The 10,000-nt window shown below is 69.3% G+C and overlaps 1 non-coding gene across 1 annotated transcript; it reads left to right on the top strand.

Moving 5' to 3' along the window:
* Positions 1-101: 101 nt before the first annotated feature.
* LOC148024131 (5S ribosomal RNA) lies at positions 102-220 on the top strand. Its single transcript, XR_015694090.1, has one exon. It is a non-coding gene; the product is annotated as a 5S ribosomal RNA (ribosomal RNA).
* The last annotated feature ends 9,780 nt before the right edge of the window (positions 221-10,000 follow it).

The raw sequence follows: 10,000 nt of genomic DNA, 5'->3' as shown, positions 1-10,000 counted from the left end.
CCGTGGCATGAGCGGCATGGCATGCCGCCATGCCTCGCTCTGGAGCTCTCTCGTGCCACTTTCCGAGTATACAAGAGCTCTTTGGAATTCCTTTGTGTTTGTGGTGCGGTCACACCAGCGCTAATACACCGGATCCCATCAGAACTCCGCAGTTAAGCGCGCTTGGGCCAGAACAGTACTGGGATGGGTGACCTCCCGGGAAGTCCTGGTGCTGCACCCTTTTGCATGCTTGTTTCGAGACCGTGGCATGGAAATCCCCTCGGATCACGTCTCGACTCTCCAACGCTGACATCGTGGTAGGAAACCCCCTCGCCTTGCCATGACGCGGCGCCTCCTCTCCTCGTCGCGATTGTCTTTGCGTACGTCGTGCCTGGCCCCTCCCTCTGCCTCGCTCTCACGTGATAACCCCCTCCTCAAGATGCGAGGTATTTTGGGAGCGGAGGGTGTGCCATGTTGTGGGGGGGTTCGGTGGAGCGGGGTTTTTCCGAGGAGGGAGGGCGTGCCATGTTGCGCGGGCGGGTTGTTGGAGCGGGGATTTCTGAGGAGGGAGGGTGTGCCATGTCGCGGGGGGGTGCCATGTCGTGGGGGGGTTTCTTGAGGAGGTCCGTCGGGGGGTGGAAGGTTCCGTGTCGCGGGAGGGGGTCGTGTGCAGTGGGGTGTGTGTGCCGTGTCATAGCGGAGCGGGATTTCTTAGGAGGGAGGGTGTGCCATGTCGTGGGGGGGTGAGGTGACGTGCCGTGGGTCGAGCGGGGTTTTTGGAGGTGGGGTGCGCGGGGGATACGCCGCGTCGTCGGGGGGTGCGGTGGGGTGGAGGGTGCGCCGTGTCGTGGGGGGGTGACGCGGGGTGGGCTGGGTCGAGCGGGGTTTTTGGAGGCGTGGCGGGGTCGTGTGGATGGAGCGGGGTTTTTCGAGGTGGGGTGCGGGGGGGATGCGCCGCGTCGAGGGGGGGTGCGGTGGGGTGTGCCGTGACGCGGGGTGGGGTGGTGTGGATGCAGCGGGTTTTTCGAGGTGGGGTGGGGTGGTGTGGATGCAGCGGGTTTTCCGAGGCGGGGTGCGCGGGGGCGTCGTGGGGGGGTGACGCGGGGTGGGGTGGGTCGAGCGGGGTTTTCGGAGGCCTGGAGGGAGCGGGGTTTTTCGAGGTGGGGTGCGGGGGGGGCGTCGTGGGGGGTGCGGTGGGGTGGGGGGGTGCGCCGTGTCGTGGGGGGTGACGCGGGGTGGGGTGGGTCGAGCGGGGTTTTCGGAGGCGTGGCGGGGTGCTGTGGAGGGAGCGGGGTTTTTCGAGGTGGGGTGCGGGGGTGCGCCGTGTCGTGGGGGGGGTGACGCGGGGTGGGGTGGGTCGAGCGGGGTTTTCGGAGGCGTGGAGGGAGCGGGGTTTTTCGAGGTGGGTGCGGGGGGGGGGGGGGGGGGGGGCGTTGTGGGGGGGTGCGCCGTGTCGTGGCGGGTGACGCGGGGTGGGGTGGGTCGAGCGGGGTTTTCGGAGGCGTGGCGGGGTGCTGTGGAGGGAGCGGGGTTTTTCGAGGTGGGGTGCGGGGGGGCGTCGTGGGGGGGTGCGCCGTGTCGTGGGGGGGTGACGCGGGTCGAGCGGGGTTTCGGAGGCGTGGTGGTGTGGCGTGGAGGCAGCGGGGTTTTTCGAGGTGGGGTGCGGGGGGGCGTCGTGGGGGGGTGCGGTGGGGTGGGGGGGTGCGCCGTGTCGTGGGGGGGTGACGCGGGGTGGGGTGGGTCGAGCGGGGTTTTTGGAGGAGAGGTGGGGTGCTGTGGATGGAGCGCGGTTTTTCGAGGTGGGGTGGGGGGGGGCGTCGTGGGGGGGTGCGGTGGGGTGGGGGGTGCGCCGTGACGCGGGGTGGGGTGGGTCGAGCGCGGTTTTTTGGAGGCGTGGCGGGGTGGTGTGGAGGGAGCGGGGTTTTTCGAGGTGGGGTGCGGGGGGGGGCGTCGTGGGGGGGTGCGCCGTGTCATGGGGGAGTGACGCGGGGTTGGGGTGGTCAAGCGGGGTTTTTGGAGGAGAGGTGGGGTGCTGTGGAGGGAGCGGGGTTTTTCGAGGTGGGGTGCGGGGGGGCGTCGTGGGGGGTGACGCGGGGTGGGGGTGGTCGAGCGGGGTTTTGGGAGGAGAGGTGGGGTGCTGTGGAGGGAGCGCGGTTTTTCGAGGTGGGGTGCGGGGGGGCGTCGTGGGGGGGTGCGGTGGGGTGGGGGGGTGCGCCGTGTCATGGGGGAGTGACGCGGGGTTGGGGTGGTCAAGCGGGGTTTTTGGAGGAGAGGTGGGGTGCTGTGGAGGGAGCGGGGTTTTTCGAGGTGGGGTGCGGGGGGGCGTCGTGGGGGGTGACGCGGGGTGGGGGTGGTCGAGCGGGGTTTTGGGAGGAGAGGTGGGGTGCTGTGGAGGGAGCGCGGTTTTTCGAGGTGGGGTGCGGGGGGGCGTCGTGGGGGGGTGCGGTGGGGTGGGGGGGTGCGCCGTGTCATGGGGGAGTGACGCGGGGTGGGGTGGGTCGAGCGGGGTTTTCGGAGGCGTGGTGGGGTGCTGTGGAGGGAGCGGGGTTTTTCGAGGGGGGGTGCGGGGGGGCGTCGTGGGGGGTGACGCGGGGTGGGGGTGGTCGAGCGGGGTTTTTGGAGGAGAGGTGGGGTGCTGTGGAGGGAGCGCGGTTTTTCGAGGTGGGGTGCGGGGGGGCGTCGTGGGGGGGTGCGGTGGGGTGGGGGGGTGCGCCGTGTCGTGGGGGGGAGACGCGGGGTGGGGTGGGTCGAGCGGGGTTTTCGGAGGCGTGGTGGTGTGGCGTGGAGGGAGCGGGGTTTTTCGAGGTGGGGTGCGGGGGGGGCGTCGTGGGGGGGTGCGGTGGGGTGGGGGGGTGCGCCGTGTCGTGGGGGGGTGACGCGGGGTGGGGTGGGTCGAGCGGGGTTTTTCGAGGTGGGGTGCGGGGGGGGGGGGGGGGGGGGGATATGCGCCGCGTCGTGGGGGGGTGCGCCGTGTCCTGGGGGAGTGACGCGGGGTTGGGTGGGTCGAGTGGGGTTTTTCGAGGTGGGGTGCGGGGGGGGGGGGGATATGCGCCGCGTCGTGGGGGGGTGCGGTGGGGTGTGGGGGGTGTGCCGTGTCGTGGGGGGCTGACGCGAGGTGGGGTGGGTGGAGCGGGGTTTTCGGAGGTGGGGTGTGGGGGGTGTGCCGTGTCGTGGGGGACTGACGCGAGGTGGGGTGGGTCGAGCGGGGTTTTCGGAGGCGTGGTGGGGTGGTATGGAGGGAGCGGGGTTTTTCGAGGTGGGGTGCGGGGCGGCGTCGATGGGGGGTGCGGTGGGGTGGGGGGTGCGCCATGTCGTGGGGGGGTGACGCGGGGTGGGGTGGGTCGAGCGGGGTTTTCGGAGGCATTTGTGGTGTGGCGTGGAGGGAGCGGGGTTTTTCGAGGTGGGGTGCGGGGGGGGGGGGGGCGTCGTGGGGGGTGCGGTGGGGTGGGGGGGTGTGCCGTGTCATGGGGGAGTGACGCGGGGTTGGGTGGGTCGAGCGGGGTTTTTCGACGTGGGGTGAGGGGGGGTGGGGGGGTGCGCCGTGTCGTGGGGGGGTGCGGTGGGGTGTGGGGGGTGTGCCGTGTCGTGGGGGGGCTCACGCGAGGTGGGGTGGGTCGAGCGTGGTTTTCGGAGGCGTGGTGGGGTGGTGTGGAGGGAGCGGGGTTTCTGGAGGTGGGGTGCGGGGGGCATCGTGGGGGGGTGCGGTGGGGTGGAGGGTGCGCCGTGTCGTGGGGGAGTGAGGCGGGGCACGGTGGGTCGAGCCTGGTTTTTGGAGGAGTGGTGGGGTGCTGTGGATGGAGCGGGGTTTTTCGAGGTGGGGTGGGGGGAAGGCGCCGCGTCGTAGGGGGGTGCGGTGGGGTGGGGTGGGGGGGTGTGCCGTGTCGTGGGGGGTGACGCGGGGTGTCGCGATGCCCCCTCCCCCCCACCATGCCCCGACATGACGCGACGCGCCCCCTCCCCAACATAACATGACAACCCCCCTCCCCCCCCCATGACATCCCCCCATCCCCCATGACACGACACGACGCGATGCGCCCCCCCCATGACGTCCCCCCCTCAAAAATTCGCCTCCCCCCTCAACACACACCACCCCCCCCCCTCCCCCCCCTCAAAAATTCGGCCCCCCCATGACATCCCCCCCAGCCCCCATGACACGATGCGACGCGACGCGCCCCGCCATGACACGACACGACACGACGCGCCCCCCCCTTCCCCCCTCAACACACACCACACCATGTCGCGACGTGCCGCGCCCCCCCCCCCCCATGACATCCCCACCCCAGCCCCCCCACCCACGACACGACATGATGCGACGCACCCCCCCCCCCCCCCCCCCCGATGACATGACACGATGCGACGCGCATCCCCCCCCTCCCCGCCCCCCCATGACACGACACGATGCGATGTGCCACCCTCCCCTTAACACACACACCCACCCAACGCAATGCCCCCCCCCCCCCCCCCCCCCCGCGCCCCATGGCCTGACACGACGCGACGTGCTCCCCTCCCCTTAACACACCCACCCACCCTCCATGACGCCCTCCATGACGCCACGTGGAGGGGGGGGGGGGAGGGGTGGTGTTTTGTGTGTTGAGGGGGGGTGGGGTGGTGTGTGTTGGGGGGGGGGGGGCGAATTTTTTGGGGGCAGGGGCGGGGGAGGGGTGGGGTGGTGTGTGTTGAGGGGGGGAGCGAAATTTGAAGGGGGGGAAGGGGAGGGGTGGAGTGGTGTGTGTTGAGGGGGGGGGGGGGGGATTCTTGAGGGGCGGAGAGGGGTGGTGTGGTGTGTGTTGAGGGGGGGGGGGGGAGGGGTGGTGTGGGGTGGTGTGTGTTGAGGGGGGGGCGGGGGTGGGGAGGGGTGGTATGGCGTGGTGTGTGTTGAAGGGGGGGGGCGAATTTTTGGGGGGGGGAAGGGGCGAAATTTGGACGGGGGGGCGAATTTTTTGGGGGGGGGGAGGGGTGGGGTGGTGTGTGTTGAGGGGAAGGCGAAATTTGGAGGGGGGGAAGGGGAGGGGTGGTGTGGTGTGGTGTGGTGTGTGTTGAGGGGGGTGGCCGAATTTTTTTGGGGGGGGGGGGGGGTGGGGTGGTGTGTGTTGGGGGGGGGGGGCGATTTTTTTGGGGGCGGGGGGGGGGGGGGGGGGGGGGGGGGAGGGGTGGGGTGGTGTGTGTTGAGGGGGGGGCGGAATTTGGTGGGGGGGAAGGGGAGGGGTGGTGTGGTGTGTGTTGAGGGGGGGGGAGGGGTGGTGTGGTGTGTGTTGGGGGGGGGGGGGGGGTGGGGTGGTGTGTGTTGAGGGGGAAGGGGTGGGAAATTTTGGGGGGGGGGGGCGAATTTTGGAGGGGGGGGGGGAGCGGTGGTGTGGTGTGGTGTGTGTTGAGGGGGGGGGCGAATTTTTGGGGGGGGGAAGGGGCAAAATTTGGAGGGGGGGTGAATTTTTGGGGCGGGGGGGGAGGGGTGGGGTGGTGTGTGTTGAGGGGGGGGCGAAATTTCGAGGGGGGGAAGGGGAGGGGTGGTGTGGTGTGTGTTGGGGGGGGGGGGATTTTTGAGGGGGGGGGGGGAGGGGTGGTGTGGTGTGTGTTGAGGGGGGGGGGGGGGGGGCAAAATTTGGAGGGCGGGGGGGGAGGGGTGGTGTGGTGTGGTGTGTGTTGAGGGGGGAGGGGGGGGAGGGGTGGTGTGGTGTGGTGTGTGTTGAGGGGGGAGGGGATTTTTTAGGGGGGGGGGGGGGTGGGGTGGTGTGTGTTGAGGGGGGGGGGGGGGAATTTTTGGGGGGGGGGGGGGAGGGGTGGTGTGGTGTGGTGTGTATTGAGGGGGGGGGGGATTTTTGAGGGGGGGGGAGGGGTGGTGTGGTGTTTGTTGAGGGGGGGGTGGGGAGGTGTGTATTGAGGGGGAGGGGTGCGAATTTTTGGGGGGGGGGGGGGGGGGGGGCAAAATTTGGAGGGGGGGGGGGAGGGGAGGGGGGGGGCAAAATTTGGAGGGGGGGGGGGGAGGGGTGGTGTGTGTTGGGGGGGGGGGATTTTTGAGGGGGGGGGGGGAGGGGTGGTGTTTTGTGTGTTGAGGGGGGGGGGGGGGGGGATTTTTGAGGGGGGGGGAGGGGTGGTGTGGTGTGTGTTGAGGGGGGGGGGATGTGGTGGTGTGTGTTGGGGGGGGGGGGGGGGAAATTTTGGGGGGGGGGGGGGGGGAATTTTTGGGGGGGGGGAGGGGAGGTGTGGGGTGGTGTGTGTTGAGGGGGGTGAGGGGCGAATTTTGGAGGGGGGGGAGGGGTGGTGTGGTGTGGTGTGTGTTGAGGGGGGGGCCAATTTTTTGGGGGGGGGGGCAAAATTTGGAGGGGGGGGGGGAGGGGTGGTGTTTTGTGTGTTGAGGGGGGGGGGGGGGGGGAATTTTTGAGGGGGGGGGAGGGGTGGTGTGGTGTGTGTTGGGGGGGGGGGTGGGGTGGTGTGTGTTGAGGGGGGTGGGGGGGGGGGATGGGTGGTGTGGTGTGGTGTGTGTTGAGGGGGGGGTCGAATTTTTGGGGGGGAGAAGGGGCGAAATTTGGAGGGGGGGGGGGAGGGGTGGGGTGGTGTGTGTTGAGGGGGGGGCGAAATTTGGAGGGGGGGAAGGGGAGGGGTGGTGTGGTGTGGTGTGGTGTGTGTTGAGGGGGGGGGGGGAAGGGTGGGGAGGTGTGTATTGAGGGGGGGGGGGCGAATTTTTGGGGGGGGGGAGGGGTGGTGTGGTGTGGTGTGGTGTGTGTTGAGGGGGGTGGCCGAATTTTTTTGGGGGGGGGGGGGGGTGGAGTGGTGTGTGTTGGGGGGGGGGGGGGCGAATTTTTTGGGGGCGGGGGGGGGGGGGGAGGGGTGGGGTGGTGTGTGTTGAGGGGGGGGGAGGGGTGGTGTGGTGTGTGTTGGGGGGGGGGGGTGGGGTGGTGTGTGTTGAGGGGGGAGGGGTGGGAAATTTTTGGGGGGGGGGGGGGGCGAATTTTGGAGGGGGGGGGAGCGGTGGTGTGGTGTGGTGTGTGTTGAGGGGGGAGGCGAATTTTTGGGGGGGGGAAGGGGCAAAATTTGGAGGGGGGGCGAATTTTTGGGGCGGGGGGGCGAGGGGTGGGGTGGTGTGTGTTGAGGGGGGGGCGAAATTTCGAGGGGGGGAAGGGGAGGGGTGGTGTGGTGTGTGTTGAGGGGGGGGGGGAGGGGTGGTGTGGTGTGTGTTGAGGGGGGGGGTGGGGTGGTGTGTGTTGAAGGGGGGGGGGGGGGGGGCGAATTTTGGAGGGGGGGGGAGGGGTGGTGTGGTGTGGTGTGTGTTGAGAGGGGGGCCCAATTTTTTTTTGGGGGGGGGGGGGGGGGGCAAAATTTGGAGGGGGGGGGGGAGGGGTGGTGTGGTGTGGTGTGTGTTGAGGGGGGGGGGGGATTTTTGAGGGGGGGGGGGGAGGGGTGGTGTGGTGTGTGTTGAGGGGGGGGCGGGGAATTTTTGAGGGGGGGGGGAAGGGTTGTGTGGTGTGTGTTGGGGGGGGGGGGGTGGGGTGGTGTGTGTTGGGGGGGGGGCGAATTTTTTGGGGGCGGGGGGGGAGGGGTGGGGTGGTGTGTGTTGAGTGGGGGGCGAAATTTCGAGGGGGGGAAGGGGAGGGGTGGTGTGGTGTGTGTTGGGGGGGGGGGGATTTTTGAGGGGGGGGGGGAGGGGTGGTGTGGTGTGGTGTGTGTTGAGGGGGGGGGGGGGGGGCAAAATTTGGAGGGGGGGGGGGAGGGGTGGTGTGGTGTGGTGTGTGTTGAGGGGGGGGGGGGGAGGGGTGGTGTGGTGTGGTGTGTGTTGAGGGGGGAGGGGATTTTTGAGGGGGGGGGTGGGGTGGTGTGGTGTGTGTTGAGGGGGGGGCGGGGAATTTTTGAGGGGGGGGGTGGGGTGGTGTGTGTTGAGGGGGGGGGGGGAATTTTTGGGGGGGGGGGGGAGGGGTGGTGTGGTGTGGTGTGTGTTGAGGGGGGGGGGGATTTTTGAGGGGGGGGGAGGGGTGGTGTGGTGTTTGTTGAGGGGGGGGGTGGGGAGGTGTGTATTGAGGGGGGGGGTGGGGAGGTGTGTATTGAGGGGGGGGGTGCGAATTTTTGGGGGGGGGGGGGGGGCAAAATTTGGAGGGGGGGGGGGGGAGGGGAGGGGGGGGGGCAAAATTTGGAGGGGGGGGGGGAGGGGAGGGGGGGGGGCAAAATTTGGAGGGGGGGGGGGAGGGGTGGTGTCGTGTGGTGTGTGTTGGGGGGGGGGGATTTTTGAGGGGGGGGGGGGATTTTTGAGGGGGGGGGGGGAGGGGTGGTGTTTTGTGTGTTGAGGGGGGGGGGGGGGATTTTTGAGGGGGGGGGAGGGGTGGTGTGGTGTGTGTTGAGGGGGGGGGGATGTGGTGGTGTGTGTTGGGGGGGGGGGGGGGGGGGAATTTTTGGGGGGGGGGGGGGGGGGGGAATTTTTGGGGGGGGGAGGGGAGGTGTGGGGTGGTGTGTGTTGAGGGGGGTGAGGGGCGAATTTTGGAGGGGGGGGAGGGGTGGTGTGGTGTGGTGTGTGTTGAGGGGGGGGCCAATTTTTTGGGGGGGGGGCAAAATTTGGAGGGGGGGGGGAGGGGTGGTGTTTTGTGTGTTGAGGGGGGGGGGAATTTTTGAGGGGGGGGGAGGGGTGGTGTGGTGTGGTGTGTGTTGAGGGGGGGGGCGAATTTTTGGGGGGGAGAAGGGGCGAAATTTGGAGGGGGGGGGAGGGGTGGGGTGGGGTGTGTTGAGGGGGGGGCGAAATTTGGAGGGGGGGAAGGGGAGGGGTGGTGTGGTGTGGTGTGGTGTGGTGTGTGTTGAGGGGGGGGGGGGAAGGGTGGGGAGGTGTGTATTGAGGGGGGGGGGGGCGAATTTTTGGGGGGGGGGAGGGGTGGTGTGGTGTGGTGTGGTGTGTGTTGAGGGGGGTGGCCGAATTTTTTTGGGGGGGGGGGTGGAGTGGTGTGTGTTGGGGGGGGGGGGGGGGGCGAATTTTTTGGGGGCGGGGGGGGGGGGGGGGGGGGAGGGGTGGGGTGGTGTGTGTTGAGGGGGGGGGGAGGGGTGGTGTGGTGTGTGTTGGGGGGGGGGGGGGTGGGGTGGTGTGTGTTGAGGGGGGAGGGGTGGGAAATTTTTTGGGGGGGGGGGGCGAATTTTGGAGGGGGGGGAGCGGTGGTGTGGTGTGGTGTGTGTTGAGGGGGGAGGCGAATTTTTGGGGGGGGGAAGGGGCAAAATTTGGAGGGGGGGCGAATTTTTGGGGCGGGGGGGGGAGGGGTGGGGTGGTGTGTGTTGAGGGGGGGGCGAAATTTCGAGGGGGGGAAGGGGAGGGGTGGTGTGGTGTGTGTTGAGGGGGGGGGGGAGGGGTGGTGTGGTGTGTGTTGAGGGGGGGGGTGGGGTGGTGTGTGTTGAAGGGGGGGGGGGGCGAATTTTGGAGGGGGGGGGAGGGGTGGTGTGGTGTGGTGTGTGTTGAGAGGGGGGCCCAATTTTTTTTTGGGGGGGGGGGGGGGCAAAATTTGGAGGGGGGGGGGAGGGGTGGTGTGGTGTGGTGTGTGTTGAGGGGGGGGGGGGATTTTTGAGGGGGGGGGGGAGGGGTGGTGTGGTGTGTGTTGAGGGGGGGGCGGGGAATTTTTGAGGGGGGGGGGAGGGGTTGTGTGGTGTGTGTTGGGGGGGGGGGTGGGGTGGTGTGTGTTGGGGGGGGGGCGAATTTTTTGGGGGCGGGGGGGGGAGGGGTGGGGTGGTGTGTGTTGAGGGGGGGGCGAAATTTGGAGGGGGGGAAGGGGAGGGGTGGTGTGGTGTGTGTTGAGGGGGGGGGGGGATTTTTGAGGGGGGGGGAGAGGTGGTGTGGTGTGGTGTGTGTTGAGGGGGGGGGCGAATTTTTGGGGGGGGAAGGGGCGAAATTTGGACGGGGGGGGCGAATTTTTGGGGGGGGGGGGGAGGGGTGGGGTGGTGTGTGTTGAGGGGAAGGCGAAATTTGGAGGGGGGAAGGGGAGGGTTGGTGTGGTGTGGTGTGGTGTGTGTTGAGGGGGGGGGATTTTTGAGGGGGGGGGGGGGGGCGAATTTTGGAGGGGGG

The sequence above is a fragment of the Lygodium microphyllum genome, chromosome 16 (genome assembly GCF_053477565.2).
Source record: "Lygodium microphyllum isolate KBCC chromosome 16, Lygodium_microphyllum_v1.1.10, whole genome shotgun sequence".
NCBI lineage: Eukaryota > Viridiplantae > Streptophyta > Polypodiopsida > Schizaeales > Lygodiaceae > Lygodium > Lygodium microphyllum.
Note: the sequence above shows the minus strand (reverse complement) of the source record. Positions and strands in the feature narration are given on the sequence as shown.